Below are 15481 nucleotides of genomic sequence, written 5' to 3'. Positions count from 1 at the left end.
TTGTTCTCTTTTGAGCTTTCTTACTTCTTTCTGTAGAGAACCATTCTTCTCTAGGAGTTCTTTGATTGCATCATTTGCTTCATCTGAACTACTTGAAGGGAAAAAATATTCAATTCTTTCTTCAATGTACTAATGATCATTCATCTAATTTGCAAGTTCCTTCTTTCTTTTTGGGGATTGGGAAAGTTGCTACTTAACTTTTTTCAGTTGTGCAATGGCTATTTCCAGATCCAACTTTTCATTGTCAATTGCCTTATCAAGTTTGAATATCTCCATATCCTTGATCTTTGCTCAAGTTGTTAAACTTTTTCCTTAGAACCACAAAGCTCTGATACTAATTGTTGGAAATATTCAAGACTATGCTAAGTTACTAAGAGGGGAAGGGTGAATTAGTAACTTATAAAGTTTCTAACAATTTCAATTCTGAATCTAATAAACCATTTAATTTATCACATCTAATCTAATTGCATGCATACGAAACTAAAAATATAAAAACATCCAAAACACTTGAACACAATAATTTGGTGACCCAAAAACTTTCCAAATAGAAAGTAAAACTAAGGTGGGGGATGAAACCCACTAAAATTCAATATTGCACCATAAAGTTGGCTTGTTAAGGCTTACAATGATCACTTCTGATGATCTGCCTTGTTAAGAGAAATTAGGACTGCTAGGTCCACCTTTTTAGAGGTTTTACAAACACACAGTGAAGTATGCACTCTATTAAGAGATTTAAAAAAGATTGTTAAGTCTACCTTGTGAAAGGATTTTGACTAGTTCACTATTAGGATGAAATAGTAGATCTCTGAATTACAACTGGATTACTGATAGAGATTCCTTAAATGTACTAATCACCTTTGTGTGATGAATATGTCTTTGTTACTCCTCTTTTGATATAGCATTCACAATTTACTCTTTATCTATTGCTTAGCTTTAATTATTCACATTCACACTCTTACATGCTCATTATCATGCATATATATTCCTTGGATACGATATAATACATCACACACACACACACACACACACACACACATATATACATATATATGTGTATATATATATATACATATATATATATATATATATATATATATGTATATACATGTATACATATGTATATATGTATATATATGTACATATACATGTATATACATATACATATATGTATATATGTATATATATACGATATAATACATCACACACACACACACACACACACACATATATACATATATATGTATATATATATATACATATACATATACATATATATGTATATACATGTATACATATGTATATATGTATATATATGTACATATACATATATATGTATATACATGTATACATATGTATATATGTATATACATGTACATATATGTATATATGTATATACATGTACATATATGTATATATGTATATATATGTACATATACATGTATATGTACATATATATACATGTATATGTACATATATATACATATATACATATATGTATATATATATATACATATATGTATATATATGTACATATACATGTATATGTACATATATATACATATATACATATATGTATATATATATACATATATACATATGTATACATATATATACATATATACATATGTATACATATTTATACATATATATGTATATATATACATACATATATATATATATACATACATACATATATATATATATACATACATACATATATATATATATATATATATACATATATATATATATATATAGCTCAATCCAAATTAAAAAATTACAAAGTCGGCCATCATATAGGTTAACACCAATATTACAAAGTCAACCCAAATGAAGACACTTGGGTTCTGAAGATTGACTTGGTGAAGTTTTGATACTCAACGTCCATTATTATTACTTGACATCATCATGTGTAATCACCTAAAAATGGTCATCTAGACTATTAGCCCCCTTCTCAACTTTTTGGCTAAATTAATTTAATCATTTACCTAGACCAAATTGCTAATAATCAATTTATTTGATTATAACCTATAGTTTGACTATGCTATCCTAAGCTCATTACTTGATTAAAAGAACATGTCCCCTTTTAATTAAATAAAAGACCCCATTCTTCTAACCCACTTAAAGTGCACACATAAAGTCCTTTTTCTATTTTGCAATTAAAAGAAAAGGCTTTGTGACTTTTGTCTTATGTGACAAGTCAACTTATATTCTATTGGTTGACTTCTGTGTGCACATGGATCAACTCCTCTTTTCAAATTCCACCATTGATCATCCACCATCTTCATCTTAATCTCTACCATTCATACAACTTTAAAAGGGAGAGAGCTTTCTCCCTCAAAGGATCCATCTTTTGAGTATTGTTATGCTACAGGTTTTCTAACAGGTTTCTTTAGAGCTTTGTGGAGAACTTCTCTTTCTTGTCTACATTCTCTCATCCATGGAATTCTAGCTTAGCTTAACTTTCATTTTTACATGTAGCTTAAATCATATAGTCTAATAGTTGGATTGTAACACTCTCATACATGCTTAGCATAGCTACACTTTGCATCTCATTCTAGCTTAATCTTCATTTTCATTACATCCTTGAGGAACTCCTTGGGACATTTGCATTCTTGCATCTTGTCTTTGGAACCTCCCATTGCATGGTTTACTAGCAAGAAGAGTATTCCTAAGGCTTAGCTGAGAGACCTTGAAATTAAAATACACTCTCTTTTACTCCATGGATAGGGAGCTCTAAGCCGGCATCCAAGAATTCCAAACTCATGGAATCATTTGGATATAAGGGTTTAGAGTGGGACACTTTTGAGTGTACATTTTTGGCACCCACTGTGGGGCTTGAATCAAGTTTCTAGCTCCATTTACTTTTATTTCTTATCTCTAATTTTTTACAGTAGCATATTGGATCTAATCAAGTGGTTTTTTAGAATTCTCACTTTGGTTTTAAGGCTAACCTATATGTAGATTGGTTTGAAGGCCAAAAATCTAGTTGGTTTAAAGATTTGAACATATCTTTTAAACTGCTTAAATTTTGGTTCTAAAATTTGTTTTTTAGGTTGGCTATGTGCCCAACATGTCTCAGTCCGATTTTTAGAGCATTTTGACATGATTTAAGGGAGTTATGATTTTTTCTTTATTTTTCATAATAAGTCATTTCTAATTGAAAATCAGCATATTTTTCAAAAATACTTACATTTTCAAAAAAAAATTTTGAATTCTAATGGGGTAATTTCTTTGTGTTTTGACTTTTGAGGTCGTATTAGGGATCAAAAACCCAATTTAATAAATCTGGCTTGTTTTGACAAAATGGGTCCCTAGGGCACAAATGAAGAGATTTTTTTAAATTTCTTGCATTTTTGGAAAGCTCTCTAGTTTTTAGTAGGGGTCTTTTCTTTCCATTTCTATTTTTGGGTCCAAAATCATAGAAAAAAAGTTTAATCTTGTTGACTAGGTCAAAAGAAAAGAGTAAAAATGAGAGCATTTGTGATTAGTTTGCACTTTCTTTGCATACACTTGGTTGGAAGATAACTAGGATATTTGAGGAAACTTACCACTTTTTATTTCATTTTTTTAATATTATTTCACACTAACTTTTGGTGCTAACAAGTTGTGATTGTAGGTTGCCATCCTTGTGAAAAAATTAAAACATTGCATAAAAAGAATGCATGTCAAAGCTTCAAATGCACAAGGGCTACTAACGATTGTTTGCAGGGCTTCCCAAAGCGTAAAAACCTAATTTTTCTTATTCTTTAATTTTTACATGTGCAGCATATACTAATTATTTGTTTTTAGGCACATTAAAACTTATGATTGTGATCTTTTGGTGATAGGAGAGTATGCTCTTCACCCTTGTGGTGAATCAAAAATCTTGACTTACCATTTGGTTTCAAGAGTAAGAGGCAACTGAATCTTCTTGGTGTGTTTGGAGGAAGAAATCAAGGTAGGAGAGTATGCTCTTCACCCTTGAGGTGAATCAGAAATCTTGACCCTTGAGAGTGGATCCATTTTGTGGTAGTTAGAATCCTTTAGAGGGCCTACTCTTGGACAACCTGAGAGGAACGACCCAAGTGGGGACAAGCTAACTACCTAGCTCTTCCAACCCACTATAAACTCAATGCTATCAAAGACACAAAACCTTGGTAGACATAGTGTTTTTCTTTGCCTAGTGTGATCACTTATGGGATTTTGACCATATGGAGATCACTAGGCAAGAATGCTTAAGCTACTCTTGTGGTTGCTAGATTGGTTACTCATCATAAGGTGAGGTGTCCCATAATTGAAAGCAAGAGGAACACTATGAATGGAAGCCCTTTCTAAACACCCTAGGTTAGTAGCTACCCTATTTTTCCACTCAACTTCTTGGTGCAAGGATTGATCCTAGTGGACTACCTGGATCACCCTAAGATTTACACTCACCATATGTGTTCCCTTGGTTGTGCTTCTCTCATTTCCATGACAAAGCCAATATCTCTTATGGGAAACCACTTGGTGTGAGGCAAAGGAGCATCAAGTGTGGGCCAAGTTGTTGAGTAATGAACCATGACTTCTAGGTAGATATTGCTTGATGTGTTCTCAAATGTGCTAGACCTATGAAAATCTTTTGAACATACACATGACGATAGTTCTAAGGATTTCTTTTAAGACCTCACATATGCTTGTATCATACAAGGTTGCTTAGTCTCTTGCTTGATTGTTTAAAGACTACTCTATGTGTCACTATCTTACTTGGAAAGAAATTGTTTTTGAACATCAAACTTGCTACATATGATATCAACTATTGTCAAACTTTGTCAACCAAGTCAAAGCTTCAAGTCTAAACATTTTTCTTGTGTTTCTTGCTAAGGGGAGTCTCATCATTTATTTATTTTTTTTCTATGTCTCTAGTTCTTGAACATGATTAAAGTGGCTCTTTGGTCTTAGTGCTCTTGGTCTTTTTGTCTTCATGGTCTATGTCCATTTGCTAGTTATCCTTTTGCTAAAATGGTTACCTTGATTTCTTGACTACACTCTTAGGTTGGGAAAGTTGTTCACTTGTCACCTCACTTGCTCTATCTACTTGGATATTGGCTTCTTGCCTAGCTCTTGACTTGAGTCACTAGTGTCATAAGTAACTTGGAAACTTTCTTGACAAGTCACTTTACTCTATCTTTACTATATTGGCAAGTGAATAATCTACCTTGCTACTTTAGACATCAAGTTATCTTGTGTCACCTTATTAGCTTCCTCTAGTCTCTTTCATGCTTGATTATCTATCTACCACTATGGAATTCAAAGCTTGTGCTACCAAACCTCTACCAAATCTAGATGATCATGATATCCTCCATGTCACTAAAGAGTTCCAAGATCTATATGCATAACACAAAGAAATAGAAGAGACAAATGATCTTTCTTACCTTCATCTCTCTAAGCACATGATAGAAATGAAGTCTAAACTTGAGAAAATGTTAGAGGAGAAGATTGAATCATTACATGAATCTTCCTTAAGGTCTTTGCATGCATGTGAGTCACCTTCTAAGTCATCCTCTTCTTCTAGGTCTACATGCTCTACTTCAAGACATCAAATGTCTTCATCTTCTAGATCTAAAGACCTCTGTAGAGAACAAGCATTTGAGCCTATGCCAAAATTTCATGATGGACCTATCTTTGACCAAGATAATTATGAAGAAATGGATGCATAAAATTCACTTGAGAAACAACAAAAGGACTCTAGACATACTTCTAAGAGAACTTTTTCTCCCTTGAAAGATTCTTATGATGACACTTTGCAAAAACTTCTTGGCAATAAGATCATCATGTTACCTATGTCTAGCTCATATGGAAACCCATTCTTGGATATCTATTGTGCTTATCATCAACATAATGAGCATAGTACTTCAGATTGAATTGAGCTAAAACATAAAATCCAAGATCTTATTGATAATGGAATTATTGATACCTCTAGTGATTCATGTGATGAGGATACTTTTCTTGAGAAAGATCATATTAATGAACCTATGTATAGTGATGGTTTCCTTGATACCTCCACTTCTTCCAACACTCATGCATCTCCCAACACTTCAAAGCTTTCCAACATGCCCCCATCAAATAAAGAACCTAATTCTTTGCACATTGACTATGTGTATCCTCAAGGGCTACCTCTAAAAGAAACTCAAGTTAACCTTCACTTGGATGCAAACCTTTTCCATGCTACTAATCCTAAACATCCTCAACCTTCATGCACTACTATGCCTAATCCAAGCACTACTCCATTCACTCTTCATTCTCCCTTGTCCTTAGAAGTGGCTCCATGTCAAGAGGACTCTCAAAAAGAAAAAGCTATAAATGTCAAGAAAGATCAAGATCAAGCACCCTTTCATCTTCAAAATTTCACCCCTCCATATCCTATGTCTTTTCCATCCCCCAAGTATGATGAGGATACCACTTCCATTATCTCCCTTGTGCTTACTGAAAATTATGAGAAAATTTCTCTTCCTATGCTATTCAAAGCTATTTTTCAAGATCAAAGCATCCCCTCATGTTCTACTTCTCCATATCCACTTCAAAATTTTGCTCAAGCTTCAAGTGCTCCTATTAAAAATTTTTCTCCTATCAAAGCTACTCATGAGTCTATTGATGGCTTTGACCATGTTACTCACTCTAAAGATGTTGATATCCCTTTTCACTATCCATTTGCATTTTCTAAGTCTATCCTTGGTCCTTATCCATCAAAGCTAAAGCCTTCAAACCTTCCATCTATATTGGGACCTTATGTTCATTCATCTCCTACATTTTCCACTCCTAGCTCTCTTGTCATACCTCAAGATCAAAAAAGACACTCATCCTTGATGACTTTTCACCCATCTATCCATCTAAACCAGTCATATCAGCCTTATTCATCCACAAATCCCAAGTCCTTTGGAAGAGAGAATAAACATAAGAATCTATTGAAAAATGAAGATCACTATGTCACATCCCATCTAATCAACATGTGAATGCTAAGAAGGAAAATGCAAAAAAGAGACCGCAAAGGTCCACTATTAAGAGAGCTAAATCAAAGAAAATGTGGGTTCCTAAATCCATCATTGAAGAAATGCACTCTCAAGCACCCAAAGAACAAGGAAAATCTAAAGCTATGTGGATTCCCAAGTCTCTTTTAAAAGACTTGAATATTGAAAATACTTCAAAGTCAACATTCAAGCTTCCAAAGGCTTCCATTCCATCTTCTTCTAAAAATCTTCCTAAAAATATTCCAAAGCCTTCCACTCCACTTTTTTCCAAATCTCTTCTACCACCTCATGCATCTAAACCTCAAGCTATTTCATTCATGATTCCTCCATCATTCCAATGCCCTTCAAGGTGTGTCTCAACATTGATCTTGTCCAATATTTCAGCTACCCTCATGAAATCCTCTAAAGTTTACACTTGCTTTCTATACATGAACTCTTATCCTCAATATATTCTTCCTACTACCATTTCTCTTTCATCACCCTACCAACATCTTTGAGCATACCTTTCTATGATCTTGGCTTATCATGACTATCTTTCCTATAAGAGCACTATCTACATTCAAAAAGCTTGAGCTCTTTCTAAAAATTCAAAAAATTCAAAAAATGAAAATGTGCCTTGGTGAAAACCACTTCTTTTGGCACCTTGGTAGCAAAATTAAAGAAAAATAAATCCATCCTATGGTGAAAACTACTTCTTGTGACACCTTGGATAAGTATCATGATGAAAACTTGGCAAACAGACATCATGCGTAATTCTTCCACCATCCATCTATCCCCTCTTCTATCTTTGATCTTCACAATGTTAAGCTATCTTTGCATATTGGCTATCTTATCCATGATATTCTCTATTTGTGCTTTCTCATTCCCTCATAGCCTCCATCTTGAGCTTTATTTTTATTGCTCTATCCCATCACTATCCTATCTAGTTGACCCCTTGGTCTTGATCATAATAAATGAAATATGGTTCTCATAGGTCTCTTGACATGGCTACTCTTTTGGACTACACACTTCATGCAATATCACTTGTTGGCTTCATTGCTTATCCTACATGCTATCTTTCTCATTACTTCCATTTCTTATCCAAAATATGCTTCATATGACTAGTTCACCTCTTTCCCTAGCTTGGGTACTCTTGAGGAGTCAGTTCTTGAGGATCACTTTCACTTGCTTCACATTCCTTTCTTATGCATCTTTGTTTATCCATTGGCTTGTTTCTCCATCGTGTCCTATACCTTGCTAGACATTGGGAGAAAATGATGTGATCTTGCTTGAGAATTAGAAATCTCTAAATTATTCTAAAAAATCCAAAAAATCATATATGATGCTAAAAAAATCCTAAAAATTAGAAAATGTCTTGAAAAAATGATCATCTTAGTGAAAACCTAGCAATAGGTGCTTTGATGTATCACTAAAAAAATCAAAAATACAAAAATACACAAAAATTGAAAAAAGTCTTGAAAAAATCTATCAAGTGGTGAAAACCTGGAAATAGGCACTACTTGAAACCCTTGCACCTATGTCTATTAGTCTCAATCATCCATTTCACTACACATAATTTCCTAGCTTGGAATTATTTCTTGTCCTCGTCTTGGGGGCATAGCTACTTAGCCTATTGAGGTATTCTTGTGCATTAGGGTTTCTTTAACAACTCACAAAATAGTGTTTCTCAACACTTCCCCCACCTTGACATCAAGTGTTTTTCAACACTTTTCAGATAGTTTACCTACGGTCTCCAATGTCACGATATTTCTCACTATCAAAATCAAGTCTTGAAGAAATGGCCAAGTGACTTACGTACACACACTTTAACACTTAAACAACTAAGCTATGCTGATCTTTATCTACTTTGTGTGCTGTCTATGATGATTTCTTTACTATATGTTCCATCCCTAATAGTCTTTCAAGAATGTCATTGACCAGAAGACTAGGTGGGGGCATGGGGCATGTTTTCTTGATTTCTTCTTGTGGGTGTACTTTATTTGTCTATAGTGTTTTAAACATTCATGCTTGTCCTATTTGACACTTTGACATATAAATGTATCATCCTTGACTATTTTTGTAAGACCGCACTTGAGGGTCATCTTGGTGCTTATACAGGTGTAATCTTGCTAAATTAAACTTAGGGAATCTAATTGCATAGTTATCTTGACTTACATGTCTCTGATGTTTAGATTGGATTTCCACATATCTATCTAATACCGATCATATTCATATCCTCATAGTTATACTAGTGATGGTTGTATGATCTCATGATGTCCCTAATAAATGCTCAATGATGAAATTAAGAGTTTAAATGTTATGTACTTCTTTCTGGTAAACCACTTTGCATATTAGCTTACATTTTAGGTTCATTTTCTAGCTTAGTCTTGCATTCTTACATATGGGGAGAGTTCTCTCTTCATCTTTTCACAAAGATATCGGTTAACTCCTTTCATATATTTCTTTGCTTTCTTCTTGTTCATGTCTTTTCACCTTCTTAATCTTTCACTTCATCTCTTCTATCTTATCATCACATTATATAAATTTTTGACCTCTTAAATAATTTCAATGTCTTGGATTCATTTTTGGGATCAAAATCAAAATTCGAGTTCATCTTGATGGAAAAATTGTCTTTTAAAATTCTACTTTCTTCGGAGCAGTTAGTTGACCTTTTGAGGTCTAATCTCCAAATCATCACTGGTGCATCTTCATTTCTTCATGTCTTCATCATTTCCATCCTTCATATCTACTTCAATTCACCATGTCATGTCTAAAATCACCTTTCTACTCATTTTTTATCTAATTTTTATGCTATATCCTGCAAGGTCAGCTCTAGTCAAACTATGGGCATTTTATCAGTTTCTTATAGTCATTCTTGGGTTCTAATCATCTATCTGTCATCTTTGACCTTGCTATATTCTAATTTTCTCATCTCTAGTTGGTTTTCTGCATCCCGTTACCTCATTTTGATTTCAATCCCGAGGGGGAAAAAATACTCTATCACTGATTGCTATAGCTATCTATTTCTTAGGAGCATTTGTTTGATCTTCTCACTTATTCTCGATCTATCTACTTTGCTAAGTGTTAGCATTCTTCTTGAATTCTGACATCATCTTTTCCTAGTGTTTAGTACTCACTATCTATCACTATCACATTACATTCAGGACTCACTATCACTTTCTACATTTCATTCTTTGGAATTAGATATCTACATATATTTTTTGCCTACTTGGCTTCTATTTTCTTTGACATAATGTGTTCCTAGATCGATCACACATTAGTCAAAGAGGGTAAAATGTAACCACCTAAAAATGGTCATCTAGACTATTAGCCCCCTTCTCAACATTTTGGCTAAATTAATTTAATCATTTACCAAGACCAAATTGCTAATAATCAATTTATTTGATTATAACTTATAGTTTGACTATGCTATCCTAAGTTCATTATTCAATTAAAAGAACATGTCCCCTTTTAATTAAATAAAAGACACCATTCTTCTAACCCACTTAAAGTGCACACATAAAGTCCTTTTTCTATTTTCCAATTAAAAGAAAAGGCTTTGTGACTTTTGTCTTATATGACAAGTCAACTTATATTCTATTAGTTGACTTGTGTGTGCACATGGATCAACTCCTCTTTTCAAATTCCACCATTGATCATCCACCATCTTCATCTTGATCTCTACCATCCATACAACTTTAAAAGGGAGAGAGATTTCCCCATCAAAGGATCCATTTTTTTAGTATTGTTATACTACAGGTTTTCTAACAGGTTTCTTTAGAGCTTTGTGGAGAACTTCTCTTTCTTGTCTACATTCTCTCATCCATGGAATTATAGCTTAGCTTAACTTTCATTTTTACATGTAGCTTAAATCATATAGTCTAATAGTTGGATTGTAACACTCTCATACATGCTTAGCATAGCTACACTTTGCATCTCATTCTAGCTTAATCTTCATTTTCATTACATCCTTGAGAAACTCCTTGGGACATTTGCATTCTTGCATCTTGTCTTTGGAACCTCCCATTGCATGGTTTACTAGCAAGAAGAGTATTCCTAAGGCTTAGCTAAGAGATCTTGAACTTGGAATACACTCTCTTGCACTACATAGATAGGGAGCTCCAAGTCAGCATCCAAGCATTCCAAACTCATGGAATCATTTGGATATAAGGGTTTAGAGTGGGACACTTTTGAGTGTACATTTTTGGTGCCCACTACAGGGCTTGAATAAGTTTCTAGCTCCATTTTCTTTCATTTCTTATCTCTAGTTTTTTATAGCAGCATATTGAATCTAATCAAGTCATTTTTTAGAATTCTCACTTTGGTTTTAAGGCTAACCCATATGTAGATTGGTTTGAAGGCCAAAAATCTAGTTGGTTTAAAGATTTGAACATATCTTTTAAACCACTTAGATTTTGGTTCTGAAGATTGACTTGGTGAAGTTATGACACTCAATGTCCATTATTATTACTTGACATCATCATGCACTTGGTAGAAGTAGAAGTTCGGTCCATACTAATCACTTCAAAGTAGTCTTGAACTTAATCCACACTAGTGACTTGGTAGATACTATGTAACTTGTCATAAATTGAATCACTCGATAAAAACATAAGCTCATTTTACACTAGCATTGCATTATGGAAATTGTTAACTTGGTAGAAAATGCAATGCTTAGTAACCACTAAACTACTTGGGTTAAACTACTAGACTGATTCTACTCGGTTTGAACTATTGGCTTCACATTAACTGAATATACTTGGTAACCACTGAAATGCTTGGTAACCACTAGATTACATGGAAAACATTGTAGACTGTTCAATGAGCTTGGTAGCCATACAAAATCTAAATAAGTGTGTGTCACTAATAAAAAACTTGACTAATATGTCGACACTCTTTAGTAGTTTTCATAGCATTCTCCCATCTTGGCTTGATTTTTTTCGTTAAATCACTCAGAATCTATTGAGTAAGCTAGTTTGGGGAATACTTCCATTTACCCACCTTAGACATTATCATGTCTTCTATTTTATTTTTCTCTTCTATATTCCTAGTCTCATACTTTAGTGATTTGAAGTTTGTTATGCTAGCTCCTAAATCTATTTCTTTCAATCTTTCTTGAAAGGTGGGTGGTGGCCTTTTGAAGATCACATCTCCTCCTTCTTTATCAAGTTTCTTCCTAGATGCCCTCCTTGTGAATACAATAGTAGATGGTTTGGAAAGTTTGGTTATAATAACCTTAACTTTCTTCTTTATTGGCTCTTCTTCCTCTAATTTCTATTCATCTTCTGCTTCATCATCCTCAATGTCATCACCTTTTCCTTCAGTCAACAAAAGAGTGGAGCTTGTTTTCAATTTTGCAATTCTCTTCTTTCCTTTGTTGACCACTTGAGGGAGTTTTATTTCTAGTTCTATTCTTGAATTAGCTTCATTATAGGTGCCAAAGTATGTAGCTTTTGAGTCAATGGGCTCATTAATAAATGCTTCAATAATGTCCTTGGTTTCATCTATGTTCACCCCATAACCTAGTGGCTTGAGCCACACAATTCATGGTCTTACTACTTGAATATATACTTTATCATTATCAACCATGAAACAAATATCATCTTTGTAATCATCAAGAAGTTTCTTAGGTATCCTAAATTTTTTACTCATCTTTTCCTTAAATGCATCAAAGTAATTATCCATAATACTCACATAGTTTTCTCCCATTTCAGCTATATATTCATTAATTTTCTATACAATAGGTATATCCTTCCTCCATATGAGTATACCTTTAGATGGGAAAAACTTTTTCACATAGAAAAATAGACAAGTTAAGAGTGAACCTTACTTACAAGGATTATTATTTGAAGTTCTTATACTCTCGATATTCTTGTTGAATTGATTTAGCATCAACTCAACAAGGTCAAGTGATAGGTTATTCTTGACCACTTTGTATGCAAGATCCACTACTTTGCATGATACACTGGTGAGTCTGCTCAAGTTGTATATTTTGTGCATGATGACATGTATCCCAAACTTTAGTTCATATCCATAACACAACTAATTTTCATTCCTCTTCCATCCCACTTGCCAAGGGTTTTCTTCTCTAGTTCAATCCAACTTAGGGTTTTAGTTGTTTTAGTTTTTGCCAACATTGGAATACCAATGATCCTATAGATCATTTTCCTAGTTATCATAATAGGTTGTTCCAACCAAAAATAACCATTATGCACATGAATGAGAATAAATCTTATCCATTTACTCTGAAAATCTTGTGCCATATACGAAATGTGAGTTAAAACCCTTCACTTCAAGGTGTTGATGCTCTAATTTTAACACACCATTCACACACAATTATCTCAATGATTCATCCATTTCTAGCATTCCAATATCTTTAATAACACAACAAAAATGTAAATGTATGTCATTAATCAACAATACCTTTGATGGAATTTGTGATTGTGCTCTACTCAGATCTAGGGTTTCCACGATAGCCAAACTCACCTTGAAGTCTAGTGCTTTCCATTCCACGCCTCTAACTAACATATCAGAGCCTTTCTTTGATTTCCTACTAGTGGATGCCATATTTCTTAGTAGGGTTTGAGAGAACACAAAAATCTTTAATAGTAATTTGCATAGATTGCTCAGATGCTCAAAAATTGGTCTACATAAATAGCTCTATAAAATTCTTAGTAAGAAATGGATTCAATTTCATCCCTTTTATAAAATTTTTCCTTTTGATCACCATAAATGCCTGGTATGATTGTTTGCTCAAATGACAGATTGACCTCCACTTTGCTCGCATTGAATGCTTGGTAGAGTCATCCATGACTCAATTTCAATAAAAAACTTAGTTACTCCCAACCTTACTCCGTAGGGTCTCGCAACCCAACCTCGCTCAGTAAGGTCTACAATCCAACCTTATTAGGGAATGATTGGAATCTTCTTGATTGCTTGGTGATCCTTTTGCATCTTGAATGCTGATATGGATCTTTCATTCAACTGACTGGAACTGATGTGAGAATTCTTCTTCAAAATCCTAGTTCTAGTACTCCTTGCAAGAGATGAAGTGGAAATGCTTGAGCCACCCAATTCTTGAATGACATGTTCATCATTGCTTGGAATTGCATTCTCAAAAGATTTTGAAATCCATTTTTGTCTCATCTATTTTTTGATGTTATCAATTTTTTCCTTCTTTTCATCTTCAATTCTTCCAATATTCATACAGTTCTTGGCAAGATGACCAAGTTCTGTACAAATAAACATCTTCTAGTAGTGTCTCTTGTCCTCATGTGATGTTTTACACAATTCATTCCAATGTGTCCAAATTCTCCAAAGTGACATATGTACCAAGTGTTATAGTCCCAACCAAATATAGCCTTAACAATATATTCTGTGGGGTTCAATGTCTTAGTTTTGCATTCTAAAGATTTGTTCCCATGATTCTTACATTTGTGATATTTTTCTTCAAATTTAGGTTTCTCTTTGCATTCATTAGCTCTATGACCATACTAATTGCAGTTATAGCATTTTCCATTGAATTTATCTTTCCCATTGCTCCAACATTTTTTTGATGTATGATTTATCTTACCAAAGTGACTAAAAATAGGTCTTTGATTCTTTTGAACTCCTTACTTAGATGATTCACCTTCTTCTATATATCCAATTCCTACTTTTCCTTTTTTTCTGTAATGGCTTTTCTCATTGAATTGATTTATGTTTGCTTGAGATTTCATCATCCTCTCATTGGTTTTCTTTTCATTGTTTAGATCATTCCCTAACCTTTCATTTTATGATCTTAGATTCATGATTTCTTCATTTGCATTGGTGAGTTGATCAATGAATTCTACTTGCTAAAGGGATAGATGTTGAATCTCAATGTTCTTTACTTCTATCTCTTCTTTTATCTTAGTTTTCCCCTCCATGACTTCACACAATCTTACTAACTGAATTTCTTGCTCTCTTTCTAGTTTTCTAACTTCTTCTTGAAGGTTATCATTTTTCTCTAATAGTTCTTTGATTGCCTCATTTTCTTCATTTGAATTATTTTCTGAATGGATGTCTTCAATTCTTTCTTCAATGTAAAGTGTGTCATTCATCTTGATTGTTGGAAATATAGATGAAATAACTGAGAGGGGAGGGGTGAATCAGTTACCACAAAAACTATTCCAAAAATCTCTTAGATGTCTATAATACTTACTACTAATACTCAATAAATAGTGTAGGAATACTATAACTCGGTAGGTTAACTAATTACTAATAATCTATCTTTCATTTTTATTGATGTGCATGCAAAGGTTAAATAAATGAACACAAGAGACACCAGATTTAAAGTGAAAACCCAATATGGGAAAAACCACCAAGTAACTAGTCACCGATTTTCACTCTTCTGAAGTGAGCCCTGTTAGGAGCCAACCCTGTTAAAGGTTACAATACACATTTTTAGGTGTGACCTTGTTAGAGGATTTAATCACCCTATTAGGGGTGGTCTGGTTAGAGGTCTATAGAACAATTCAACTAAACTATCACCTTATTAG

The sequence above is a fragment of the Cupressus sempervirens genome, chromosome 9 (genome assembly GCF_028749045.1).
Source record: "Cupressus sempervirens isolate cs-2001-9-10 chromosome 9, ASM2874904v1, whole genome shotgun sequence".
NCBI lineage: Eukaryota > Viridiplantae > Streptophyta > Pinopsida > Cupressales > Cupressaceae > Cupressus > Cupressus sempervirens.
This window is presented reverse-complemented; position numbering follows the sequence as displayed.